The sequence below is a fragment of the Epinephelus fuscoguttatus genome, linkage group LG2 (genome assembly GCF_011397635.1).
Source record: "Epinephelus fuscoguttatus linkage group LG2, E.fuscoguttatus.final_Chr_v1".
Classification (NCBI taxonomy): domain Eukaryota; kingdom Metazoa; phylum Chordata; class Actinopteri; order Perciformes; family Serranidae; genus Epinephelus; species Epinephelus fuscoguttatus.
Genome location: NC_064753.1, coordinates 20,905,582 through 20,919,890, shown reverse-complemented (window position 1 = coordinate 20,919,890; position 14,309 = coordinate 20,905,582).

Below are 14,309 nucleotides of genomic sequence, written 5' to 3'. Positions count from 1 at the left end.
CAAAGGAAAAAGTGTAAGCTTGACCCTAAACCCTAAATAATGTGTCACACACACACACACACACACACACACACACACACACACACACACACGGTACAGCCGAGCCCATCGCAGCTCAGCAGTAAAATACAGGATTATGGCAATTCCGAGGCCCTTGTCCTTTGTTGTGGAATGATTTGGGAATGATTGGGACGAGGTTTCCCCCGGTGCTCGCTGTTTTGTCGAGCTCCCCGCCGTCTTGTCACCTGCAGGTTGTGCGTTCTCTGTATTTCCGATATTTCTAACAACTTGGAATGTGGGGTATTGTCAGCGCGAGAAGGATTCTCCAGGAGAATTATCTCACCGCTCCGCGGTCTCAGAGAGAGGAGGAGACAGAGGAACGAGAAAAGAGAGCGTGAGGAGAGATGGAAGGGTCTTTTCTCGAAAAAGGGGGAAAATGGGAAACCCACAGGGAGACTCAGATCGGCTTCACCTCTTTCGTTCTTTCTTTCTTTCCAAAATGTCTATTTTTTCAACCTGACTTTTCCAATGCTCAGAGACCCCTCCACACAGGATGGAGGGGGGAGAGAGAAGTGTGGAGGAGAGAGGGAGATAGAAAGAAATCGGAGGGGTGGAAAGGGGGGATGCAAAGATGAAAGAGAGTGGTTGTGATTAGCAGCTTTGGAAGAGAACAGATAATAAAACATTTCCTGAAACCAATCTCTGCTTTGATGTATGTGTGTGTGTGTGTGTGTGTGTGTGTACAACAGTAACTACAACCTCTTTCCCTCTTTCTTGCTCTCTCTTTCCCTCACACACACATCCACAAACAAGTCAAATGTTTCACACCTCTATATTACTTTGCTAAAATACCCCTTGTTCTCTAATGACGCAACAACGCAAAATGAGGATATTCATATTGGTGTTGTACGCTGATAAAGCATCCATGTGGAGCTACATGGAGAAGTCAAAAGGCTCTTTCCTCCAATGTCACGTTCCACACATGTCAGTGACTGTGGTTATTACCTAATGGTTTTGACCCAGAGAGTGTGCAGCACTGAAATACACTGATAACATAGATAGACATGTATCAATGACAACATAACCAGGGCTAATAACTTCACTGCACATTTAAGTTGCTGTATTAATTCAAACCAGCTGTGATACTAGAACTTGTTTTAGCGTGTGCATCATAAGAGGATGATGACTTGCTTTTTAGGGTCTTTGCAGCAGTTTACAAATATGCACAATACAGGAAATCCTTTTTAGGAGCGATGCAGGCGACAAAGACAGGGGCCTATGTGACATTTGCAAGCACACAAAAACACACTCACTGACAAGCTCTACTTGGGCATACGTACATTTGCCATTTGCACAGAGGTGCATGTATTCAAACACATGTATACACAGATGCTATGAGGTTCATGTCCACAAGCGCGCACACACACACACAGACTTATGATGTATCCAGGGGCTTATAAGCATCGACAAAGATGAGTGTGAATCAATGCTGCCGTCACTACTGGGCAAACAAATCCTTTACCAAAACCTCTGTCTCTAACACACACACACCCACACACACACAGATAGAAACACAAACATCTGCAATCTCTATATCTGTGTAGAAAGATGCATAGATTTAATGCTCAACATAATATGTATTGAAAAACAGTGAATCTGCTTGTGGGATATTAATTATGAAATACACAAAAACTATCACATAAAAAATTGTTAAACAATGACAGGAGTTTCAGCAGAGATGCAAATCCAAATTCACACATTTCGGCAACTGCACTACAAACAAAAATATCTAAAAAAAAATGCAATGAACTGATCGTGTACATGGAGGTGCATGTCTTTGTTGTAGTTTACTTTAGAAAATATTCAATAACACTTTTCTTAGTAGAATTTTGTAATTTATGAATGTATGCAGTCTGCTAGAAAATGATTTTTAGGACACCGACCAGGACACCAGTTTAAGTACAAGCAGCAGTGTGTTTGATAAAACAAAGGCATTAAAGTGAAATCTAAGGATCAGGTTTCACTCTGCATATGTGTGGTGAGAGATGCTTTAAAAAGCTTTTCTCTGTTATGTAAATGGGGAGGTACTGTTATGGAGACACTAGAGTCCGAGACTGTGTTCTATAAAACTTGTCAACACATATGTTCCACATATGTTCCTGAGGCGTCTGAATTTTCTATTTGAAATCGATACTGTCCCAAAATCTCAGCTATTTTATTCGAAGCCTCAAACAACCTTAGCTCCATCTCTCCTTCTGCCTCCTCTTTTTCCTCTCTGACCCCCATCGCCACCCACCCCACCCCCATGACTATTGATTGGTTCTCAGTCAGTGTGTATGTTGACAGTGACCCCTTTAGGCCACTGCTCTGTCTCGCTGGACAAACCTGAGTGCCACGCAAACCTCTTAAAGACAAAGCTATTACAGTAAAAGCCAGGGAAATACCCTGTGTGTTCGTGTGTGTGTGTGTGTACTTGTGTGTGCCGGCTACCTTGCAATCAGGTTCCCATGATTTGTACAACTGTGGATAAAATATCAACCCAGTCAAAATGCAGAATACAATCATAATTATTACGTTATACGTGTGTGTGAACAGGCTTGTTTGCACCGTCTTCCCACTCAATTACTATTTGAAGGCTGTTGTACACCACTGATCTCTCACTCTTGTCTATTGTCTGTGATTATGTGTGTGTGTGTGTGTGTGTGTGTGTGTGTGTGTGTGTGTGTGTGTGTCTGTTTTGACCCTGTGGTGGCAGCCTGTTGACATCTGTGGAAGAATTATCCATTGCAACTCTCACTGACATCAATCACAGCACTCGATAGGCCACAGCAAGTTCATTCAGGGCAGTGTGTGCACGTTTATGTGTGTGTGCGCATGTGTGTGTCTGTTCTGGTCAAAACAGTCTTTAACAAATTCAGGAGGCGGTCACTTAAGCAGCCAACCTCAGGCCACCCATCGACATGAATGCCAGTTACACACACACACACACACACACACACACACACACACACACACACACATCACTTGACCGTGGCCACAACTGTAAACAAAGCTCCTGGACTGACTAATAGAAATATGATGCTGAAAATTAAATTGCACCTGGTGTTTTTTCTTCCTGACATTTAATGATAATTAGGTTACAATAAATCATTTCAACAAAGTAAAGCTGAAAGAAAACTAAAAAGGAGCCATTTGGAAATGTAACAAAACACATAATGCTGAACTTGGCTTTTGGAAAGGGAAAGAGAGCTGCCAACGCAGGAGGGAAAGACAGAGAGGGGGAGGGATTATAGTTCACTACTAGCCAACAGAGGGAGCTATGGACTCTGGTCACTTTACAGCCAACGGCAGCACACAGACACATAGTTGTGTGTGTGCAGGAGTGTGTGTTTTTACATAGCGTGTAAGATTAAATCATCATAAATTTAAAAAATCATACTAATAAAAAAAAAAAAATCACATATAGCATCCAATTACATCATAAAAACTAAAATCCTCTCACATACTCACACTTACACATCCACCTACCCACCCACCTACACACCTACACACACACACACACACACACACACACACACACACACACACACACACAGTTACATTGCCAGCAGGAACGGAAGAGATGGAGCTAAGTTATCTGATAGCTCTGTCAGCAGGTACAGCAGAACACAGTGTGGAAACGGCCAATTTTACCACAGACCCCCCACCCGGCCCTCCAACCAGCTCACCACTGAACCCAGAAAGACAAAAAGAAGGTAAAAAGGGAAACAGTGTGTGTGTGTGTGTGTGTGTGTGTGTGTGTGTGTGTGGGAGAGAGAGCAGGACATAGCAAGAATCTCAAAGCAGGGAGGAGAAAGTGAGATAGAGACCTGAAGAGGCATCTCTGTCACCAAACTGTCCAATTGGGGTAATGGCAGTGAGAGGCTTTACAGTCACAAGCTGTTATTAGGTAAACACTACACTTTAGCTGCAGTTCATTTCAGGCTGTGTGTGACTTAGCCAGAGAGTGTGTATGTCGATGTTTTAGAGTATGTCACATTGCAACATTAGGACTTGGGGCTGTTAATAATTAACTTTTTAACCATTAACCAATAATAAGAATTTCGACCAATTAATACTATCAGTTAAACAGCTAAAAAAATTTTTTTTTAAATATAATATACTGGTGCTATGGGGGTAGATAATGAGATAGCAGAGTGTGCTGCTGCCCAGGCTGGAGTCGTACGCCGCCTCCAGATCAACACCATGATGTTGCTCCTGGGAGACAAGCACCCCTCAACAAGCTTATGACCCTGAGGCAGAGGTGGACACTTATATGAGAGCGGCCAGTTCAACTTCTGCCCAGTTAGCATGGGATAACACAGCTACAGTGGCTAACATAAACACCAAGCAGTTAAACAGTCCCAACAGACTCGCACCAACAACGAAAGGGCTTGACTCCATTGTTGTGTTATTAAATCCGTTGGGTAACATTAGCCATGTGATGCTAACAGTTAGCCCAGTCACCATGTGTGCGTGTATACAGGGCAGGAGGGGGTCTCAACATCCCCAACGGAGAGCTTACACTCCCGTAGCAGTAGTGTCACAGAGAGAGAGAGACAGACAGAGCGTAATAGGGGCAAGGAGGCGCTAAGTGAAGCAATACTCTAAGCGTGTTGAAACAAGATTTCACCCATTTTCAATATTAAAAACAAACAAGCATCTCCACACATGCATCGGTGCATCCGTGGTTGGGGGGTGGGGGTGGGGGCGGGCGGGTGGTCGGGGGCGGGTGGTGGTTGGGGGTGGTGGGGGCGGTCCGCGTCGGGCGGTGGGTGGGCGGGCCCTCCTGCCCCGCCTGTCTGGGGTGTGTCTCTGGCTCTCTGGGGGTGCCGGCCTTTGCCGCCCTGGGTCCTTGGGCCTGCGTGGTGTCCTGCTGCCTCTGCGGCTCCCTGGTCTTGGGGTCTGGGCGCTCCTGCGTTCTTGGGATGCCATACCGCCCCCCTTCCCCCGCAGGGCTGGCCCTGGACCCTGGTGATGGTTTTCATAAACACATTGGGAGGGTTCAAATACACGCATGCATGTTCAATACTTCAGCTCCGTGACGCATCGCAAAGAACCGATGGGATCACTCCAAAGGGGCCCACTTGCGTCTCAGACCTACCACAACGCGCTGGCAACTCTTCTCTGCAATCGGGCTTTCCCCCTCCACCAAGACTCTCACATTTTTGGTGTTCAGTATAGACTTCTCTTTTGTTTTTGTTTTTCAGTACAGTATAGTAGACATGTATATGTTTATTTTTGATAATCTGCATGAAGCACAACCACCTCAAGGCTACAATACATCAGCTACACTGCCTGTTTCTCCCCTGTTTTTTTTCTTTCTTTCGTTTGTTTGTTCATTCGTTTGTTTTTCCTCCTTCTTCTCCGCATGCACTGTCACTATATAACTCAGGACTTAAGCACCTACCCCCTCCCCCTTGCTTGTTTCCTTACTTTCCCCCTGACACACTTTGGTGTATCACGGCCCTCTCTGACTCATATTAGGAAGTTTTTCCAATAAAGGCTGTTAGGCTAGTCTCCAGGGAGGGTGGGTGATGGTCACAACCACGCATTATGGGTATAAAATACTTGACTGCAAGATTAACAGTGCATCAATCTTCACAAGAAGCTTACACCCTTTAGTGGCGCTAAGCTATGAAGACCAATGCAGACAAGTATTATTAAAAAACAAAACAAAAAAAAAAACAAAAAACAAACAAACAAGCAAACAATTCTAAATTTCCAAATTTAGAATTAGATTTCTAAATTATAATCTCACCTTAGCGAGCTAAATTAGCTCCCCATCAGAACCTGACCAGGCTTTCTTAATGTGAACTGTTATGGCTCATTTACACTTACATTTACACTTAAGTACCCTTTATGTACAAAACTAGATACGTCTGTTTCAAATGTTGTAAATGTATCTAAATGTATCTAAGGGTGGACCAGCTATTCTAATTTTAGTAACATTCTCCAAAACAGATAATGAAGAAATGTCTCACATCCAACCCCAAAATTCATTTTACTGTTTGTAGTACTGTAACTGTTATTTAGCTGTTATTTAACCCTAACCCTGTTATTACTGTAGCTGGGTTGTTTCTTTTTTAGTAGGTGAATTTGTTAATAGTGTTTTGTGTTTATTCATATTTATATATCTAAGTATATTGTAAACTGTTAAGAGTGGGCCTGATGTTCAATTTCAAGTTTAAATTTGCCTTTGTGATTAAAAAATGTTGTTTAAATAAATTAAATAAATAAGTATTGGCACCATTTAGTTTTAAAAGTATTATTTTATAATAATTAAAAAAAACCCTTGGGTTAAGAGTTTGCCTTGCTTTACACTCACTTGTGGACATTTGGTCCTCATAAAGATGAGAGTACATACATTCACACATCGTGCCACGTCGTAAGTCAGGCACACATTGCACACCTGAAGGCACTGTATACTGTATAATGTCCATAAAACCATAGCTAGCTTATTATGCATATACTCAGTTAACACATGCTCACACACTAAGTAGCTAAGTAGCAGCTGAATTGAGGTTTTGAGTTTTATCTTCCACAATCACAGAGAGTGACAGACTCCGAGGCTGGGGACTGTTGTTTTGCATTGTGGAACATATTTATAGATGGTACGCATAGATGGTAAATGAGCATAAAACACAGGTGGAACCATTCAGTCTGGTGAGATTATCAACATTTTGAAGGCTTACAACAATACACCTACATAATACAGATGCCGCATGCTGGTACAATAAAGAGGAATGGTCACACTGGAAAACATTTTGAGATATCATGGCTTTAATTGCTACACCTACCTACTTAAATCTGTGCATGTGTTTGGGTGCGTGTGTGCAAGTGTGCGTGTGTTTCTACCCAGGAACCTCGAGGGAGGGAGGGGGCAGTGATGGTGATCCAGGCCAAGGAGAGAACACCAGCTGCTGGGAAAAGCTGCTGGGTTTAGGGGGCTTTCTGGAGCCTGTCACCAAAACTCTGTCTGGGTAACCTTTGCAGGAGGGTACATGGAAGTTACACACACTCACACACACACACACACACACACACACACACACACACGCTTGCAAAGCAAACCAAAGCTTATGCATTCACACATCAACAATCAAATCTCATTTCATAACGCACTGCATACAGTGCAGTGTGTCAGATTCATGTTGCGGTGTGTGTGTGTGCAGTTTTATAAAAAGGCAGATGCAGTTAAAGAAATGAATGTAAACACTGTTTAACTGCATAGACAAGTGATCTGACACACACTTGCACACGTGCACTCAGATGCTTATAGTCTTAGGGGATGTATGTTGTGATTTCTTTAGAACAGAGTGCCGTGTGACAGCCAGTTATTCCATACAAAGGTCAGGCAGGATTCACAGCTCCGAAGACACAGAGGTGTGTGCGACACCCAGAGATACGGCCAGATACTATACAGAGAGGGTGGAAGAGAGAGATGTGTGTATAATAAGGTGACAAAAAGAGGGTGAGGAAGAGTCATATGGAGAAGGTGACCTTGGCGTTTATAGAAAGGAATCATTAACTTCCTCTAAACTATCATATCGTTTCACTATTTGACTGTTACATAGAAATGTATTTAGACTTACAGAAAAGCACCGGTATATACTGTACATACACCATATCTTCTGTGTCCTTCAGAAATTATGTTACAGGTAAATGTGGTACAACTCACATCAAATTTAATTAATTACAAAAAGGACAGAAGATTTATTTCACAAAACAATATACACTCACACATACACTAGGTCAGTTGGGCCCATTGTAAAAGAGGGGGTTATTGGGATCCTATGCCTAAGAAGTTGCCTGTTGCTACGGGACTGGGTCAGTTGCGGTCACCATCCTGTCAGTGGTCAGATTGAAGGTTGGCTGGACCGCACCTCATCAAAGAGTGAAAGGAGTGACCTCATCAAGCAGGGACAGGGAAAAGGGGAGGGCTTTGGGCTGGACTGGGGTGTAACCTCATCAAACGTGGACAGACAGGGCAGACATGATAGATGTCAACAGTAGAGCTGTGTGTTAGTGTGACTGTGGCTGTGTGACTGTGAGTGTGTGTGTGTGTGTGCGCGCGCACATGATTTCCATTCAGTCAATGTTCATTTTCTCTGCTGCAGCCAAATACTGTGAGCACACAGAAACACACGTGTATCCTCCTAGTCCAAGTGAGACTCCAGCTTCCATTCTACACTCAAAGTGTCTCCGTCTGCCTGGTGCACAAAAACATCAGAACCAACATCTTTCTTTCTGTCTGTGAAATAGGCCAACAATCAACTGTGTTTATCCCTCTACCTGTTTTTGAACAAGACTGTCTTCCCTTAAAGAACAACACCTTTGGTCATTTGTAGGGGTGTAACTATACATCCATTAGGGTCAATCCATCAATTCAATAATCAGCTATCCTGTTCATCATTGCAAAGTAACAACATTGATCCACATTACCATCTTTTAGATACAACTTTATTTTGAAACACATCTGTGTCACCGTCAAACAGTGCAGATATGGCATGCAGCCAAGAAAAAGACAATGAGGATATGTGCTCCTCCCTCTGGAATAAATCAGCAGTGTGGAGATATTTTGGATTTTGGAGAAAAGACGAGTCGACAGACAAAGAACATACCACATGCAAACAATGCTGTAATTAGTACTCAAGAAACACAACGAACCTGGTCCGGCATCTCACTCTGCTAACTTGTTGGTCTTGCTACAGCAATATTGCTGCTCTGTTTTACCCATGTAAGGCTGAAATACAACTTACATCTAGACTGAAGTTCAACCTTGTGGTTTTGTCGGGAGATGCATCGACTTAAACCAATGGCAAGTAAGAAAAAGCATAATACAATTAATGTACAAATACATGTGATTTGTTGAGCTGTAAGTGGAGGAAAAGTCCACTAACTGCTAGTCTATTTTATGTACTGTAAAAGTGCTTAAGCTAACAATGGTGACTAGCAAAAAACAATTGTTTCGTCTACATGAACCTTGACAGTTATTATTAAGCCAAATTGTACACTTTTGTTAAATGTTCTTGTTGCAAAGCTGTGTTGTATGCGTATTAGTGTAGTCATTTTAAAGCAGCTGAAACTTTGCTGCAATTAACCTGTTAAAATTATTGACGTTTTGTTTTTATCTTGTATGGCCAAAAGCAAAAGAGCTTCTTGTTTGTTAGTGAGCTGTGTTAAATGGCCATTTAATAAACTGATTACGTTAAATGGTGACCATCGCGTGAGACCAGCGAAACCACGTGAACACACATGAACGCGGTGCCTATGTCTCAAGGTATCGCGCAAGCGTGCACACGTGAGGGCGGTGCACAGAGAGGCAGTTAGAGCTACAGGCTACAGTGAAGCTAAAAACAGTTCAAACGACCTTTTTCCAAACAACTTTTTATGTCAGGGCTTCAGGACACTTGGATCACTACGGACAAGCAGTATGGAGATACTTTGTGGATTCAATTATGTGTTTTTGGATGTTTGAATCTGGGGCGCCATAAACCTCCATTAGGTGGAGTTGTGTTGCTACCCCCTCTCCCCTTGGATCTCCGCAAGGGATGTGAGGACTCTAAAACTTCACCTGAGCCTCCCTCGGCATATGGGTGAGTAGATAATGGCTGAATTTTCATTTTTGGGTGCACTATCCCTTTAACTTATTTACAACACTTACATGATATTTTGCTAAACGTAACGAAGTACTTACTTGCCTTATCATTACTGCAACCTTTTCACAATGTTGGCCATGTGTTTAAAACTGTGACTGTTACCCATCATATGTGTCATTTTTGTATTGATCTTCTGTGACCAGTAGGGGCGCTAATTTAGGAAATGCTCTTGTGGCTTGTATTTGAGGGTAGGAGCAAACAAACCATGCGGCCGCATGGGTTGGAGGACTTGTTTTGAATACATCTTTAATTTAATGTCAATGAAAACAGAATGGAAATAACAAACATTTAGAGGGAAAAGACTATATGAAGTTTAAACACTGGGCAGTGGTGGAAAAGTTGTTGCATTGATGGAGAAAAGATGTGATAGAGGGGGTCTAATGGACAGACAGACAAACTGAAAGTGTGTTTGGGTATCTAACAATAAAACATAAATATTCAAATCATCACCACAGCACTATTATCTTAGATTCTCTTGACCTTACGATCTCTCTGAACCTCTCTGCTACCATCGTGCTCTCCCTCTCTCCTCCCCTCCCTCACTCTCATCCTCAGGTTTTGATATATTCCCAGGGATAAATTAGAACTGGGATGTAATTATACACACAGTGAGTTTTGCCTGGGTGAGAAAGCACTGAGTGTGTGTATGTGTGTGTGTGAATATGTGTCTCACTGCCTGTGTGTCTGTATAAAGCAGTGTTTTGTACTGAAATAGGTGACTTCGGAGAGGTGCGCTCCTTTAATTACGCCGCTCTCAAACAGAACATGAGTGGGCTATTCCACTGGGATTAGTCGTCTCTCAATGCTGTCTCTTTGTTAACGCAACACACACTTAACACACACGCATACGCAGACACAAATGTATGCCTGCCAAAAAAGCCCATCTCTTCAATAGTTCAACACTCAATTTATTCAAACTGAGGTGCAAGCCAAGTGAATAATTCCACTACTAATAAAGACGGTAAGAGAGAGAGTGCGTACAGAGGAGATGAAGGGGGAAAACAGATTAAACAGCAAAGGCAGAGGAGGGAGGAGTAAAGGGTTAAGAGGAAAGGTAAGCCTACGGAAAAAAAAGAAAAGATTTTCAAGGACAACAAAATGTGAAATCGAACTCAACATCAACTGGCAGTTTCAAACTGGTGAGCATGGATATTTGACTTGTACCAGCTGTGTTTGAGTGTGTGGGTTACAAATATGAATTTAACAGCAGGTCAACATTTATTAGACTTTAAGTTTCAGGAAATACAAATCCAATATTAGTATACGTCCACCAATGAGTAACAAGAAAATTTTAGTATCATAAGTGTGTCGGAGGTGATGTAGAAACAGTGTGGCCATTACACATTTACTGCCATTATCAGAAATAAAGTCCCTTTTTGAAATGTATAATGCCCTTTTTGTCCTTTTTACTTCAACAAACAATTTAGGGATGAATGACAAAACAATACTGACACAAGGTCCATTTGTCAATAGAGCTTGTTATCGGTACCTGATACCTTTAAAGTATCAACCAAAAGTAGTAGATTACCAAGTAGTATCAAAATCTCCAGTCAAGCTATACCTTTTGATCCTTTTTGCATTTGGGGTCTAATCCCGCACTGCCCCCACTTCCTGCCAGATCAAGTCTTTCGAGCCTCTCTGCACGACGACCTGTCAGTTCAACATCTGCCAGGTTAGCACGAGCAACTGTCCCAGCTGCAGAGATCACAATACTGCAGAAACAGGTACAACCCATAAACTCTGTGGTGTGTAGAAGTCCGCTGCAATGTATGTGGTGGAGCTGGCAGTTTGAAACTTTGACTACACAACATGCCACTCCAATCATATTACAGGCATCGAGTAAAGTACTCTACTGGCATCAGTGTCACATTAAGGGTACTGGTATTGGTACTGGTGTTGTGCTTGAATAAATGATGACTAGCCCCATTAGTCACTGTTCTGGAGCTTTCATATCTCACATTTTGCCCACTGTAGTTTTGATAGAACTTTAGTTAATAAAATTGCTGGGTTTTAAGTGCAATAAAGGCTTTTTCAGCATAAAATAATGTGTACTTCCTAAAAACATATTAATGTTAAGTGTTAATGTAAAAAAAAATAGGCAAAATTGACCAATATATTCTTAGAAAAATAAAAGGTTGGCAGTGGTGTTGAAAAGTCCATTGGACATCACAAAATGAAAGGAAAAAAAAACACAGAGGTCTCTGGAATTACATTAGAAATAGCTGTCAAGCACCTGAGCAGGTGGGCTACTGTACGTATTTGATGCTAGATGATGTGGCAGAAAAACGAGGCACTGTAGCAGTAAAACTGATAAAGCTGAGAGACCAACCAGTGTCCAAACTGACATTTCCATGTAAATCTGTAAATCTGTTTAGTGTGCTACAGATGACTAGCTAATATGCTACCTGGCCTGCAAACTGAAATCGGCAGAGATTTTTACACATTTTTACACTTTAGCAAGCTTAAGTGTAAAGGAAGCCACATTTGTGCTTACAGACTCAGAGGAGACATACGCCAAAGGAATATATTAGGCTGCTTAAAGGAGTAAGGCATTATGCAAATGCAGTTTACATTGTTTGGCTATGAGCAGAGAGTTTCTCTTTCCACTTAAAGAGAGCCCAGGAACAACAGCCTAGTTATCAAGCCATGACATTCATGTGAGAAGAGCATGATGACAAAAGCAGCTAAATGCTCAATTAACATAAACATCAAATCTTAACGAGCCAGCTAGATCTCCAAGTAACAGAAACCTCCAGAACCTCCCATTTTACTTGTTTGATCCTTGGTTAAACACCAAGAAACACAGCCATAACCATCGGCACTGTTGGTTCTGAGGAGGGAGGTGCGGGACACTGTCATCAGAATGTTGAGATATAGGCCTATATCCATGTGTTACCATTCAAAAAGTGAAGTCAAGCCTAACTTAGACCAGATTAATATTCCTTTTCTTTTTCTTATATTCTCTGCAGGATACAAGTTGCCTGAATCTCTAGGCACAACTGCTTCTGAAACAGAAGCAATAAAATACACATTTAGATCCCACTTCCAGTATTTGTCAGTTGTTGCCATCAACATGAAGTGCTTCATTCAAAGTTCAGGCTGATATTTATCCTTCTGCTGTTTGCCTGTTACTACTTCTGTCTGTGCCTGTGCTGCAAGATGGAGAAAATGAGTTAATTTGTTATACTAGATAGATGATGTTATTGCATCCAAAGAGTAAAGGGGACTACAATAGTCGACACTACAAGATACACAGAACATAAACACACTCCACTTCATCTGTGTCTGTGTCTAATGACGTGTGTGAGTAATTACTTTAAAGCCAATGTGTGCGGGTGTTTAAGTGTCTGTGCTCATGTATGTTTTTATCCGGGCCTTTGTCTGTGTCTGTGTCTGCAATGAGTGTGTTTAATGGTGTGTGTGGAAATAATCACTTAATCGTCGCGCTGCCTCCATTTGAAAAGTGTGTGTGTGTGTGTGTGTGTGTGTGTGTGTGTCTTGGTGCTATGTTTTCACTGTAAAAAAATGCTGAAAGATGCAGACATAAGTGGGAAGGTCTGGAAAAGGAAGGGGTTTAAATAGTGAGAATGATTGGTGAGAGGAAGAGAAGGGAGAGATTAAAGTGGAAGAAAAGAGAAAGGGGGAGTGAAAAGAAGGGACAGAGACTGAGGGAGCACACAGGTGGAAAGAAAGACCTCTACCCTTTATCTCTCTCTCTAATTCTCCACAATAACCCTTCCTTCCAATGTTGCTCTCCAAACCGTCGGCCTGTGAATTTATAGTTGGCCCAATGATTGCTTCTCGGGCCATGATGGCTGTAAATTGCTTTGCCATTTGGTAAATGTTGGCAGTTAGAAGGTATACAAGTAATTATTTCCGCTTGTGCTGATTGAGACATAATTCCAAGACGAGGCCCTGGAAAAATGACAGCATTTTGAAACAACTCTGTTTTAATTTCCCAGCATTCCTAATTAGAATCTGTATGAACACGGGGAGTTTTTTATGTGGTTTCCTCCAATGGGGCCAGAAATAATTAAACTGTCAAGGGGAAATAAATACGTATAAACAAGGCATAATTTTTACAGCGCGCAGCACCTTGTCAGGCCATGACTTTTTGTGAAGAAAAACAATGTGGGGAACAATGCAGGGGCATAGAGGACACACTGAAAGCAAGCAAACACACACACACACACACACACACACACACACACACACACACACACACACACACACACACACACACAGTATCTATATATAGAGACCTACTCTTATCTCAGATGGATCATACGGATGGATGGATTTTAGTCCTACTTTAATTCATTAGAATTCCTCTGTCAGTCTGAAGTTTCCTCCTTTGAGAGACAATTAACTTTTGGGAATGAATTTGAAATATTACAATAATCATCTGCCCAAAAACTTAAAAGTATCACCATGCAACATTTTTACCTTAAAACAACAGCTTCAACATCATTTCCATGGCACACTGACTTGTAATAGGGAGAAGGGTGCCTCTGTCATTCCCACTCTGTGCCCCAAATGCCTGCTCTTGAACTGTGCAACTCTGGTGAGTGTGTCGGATCTCCTGGGAGAAGAGTGTAATGCTTTGCA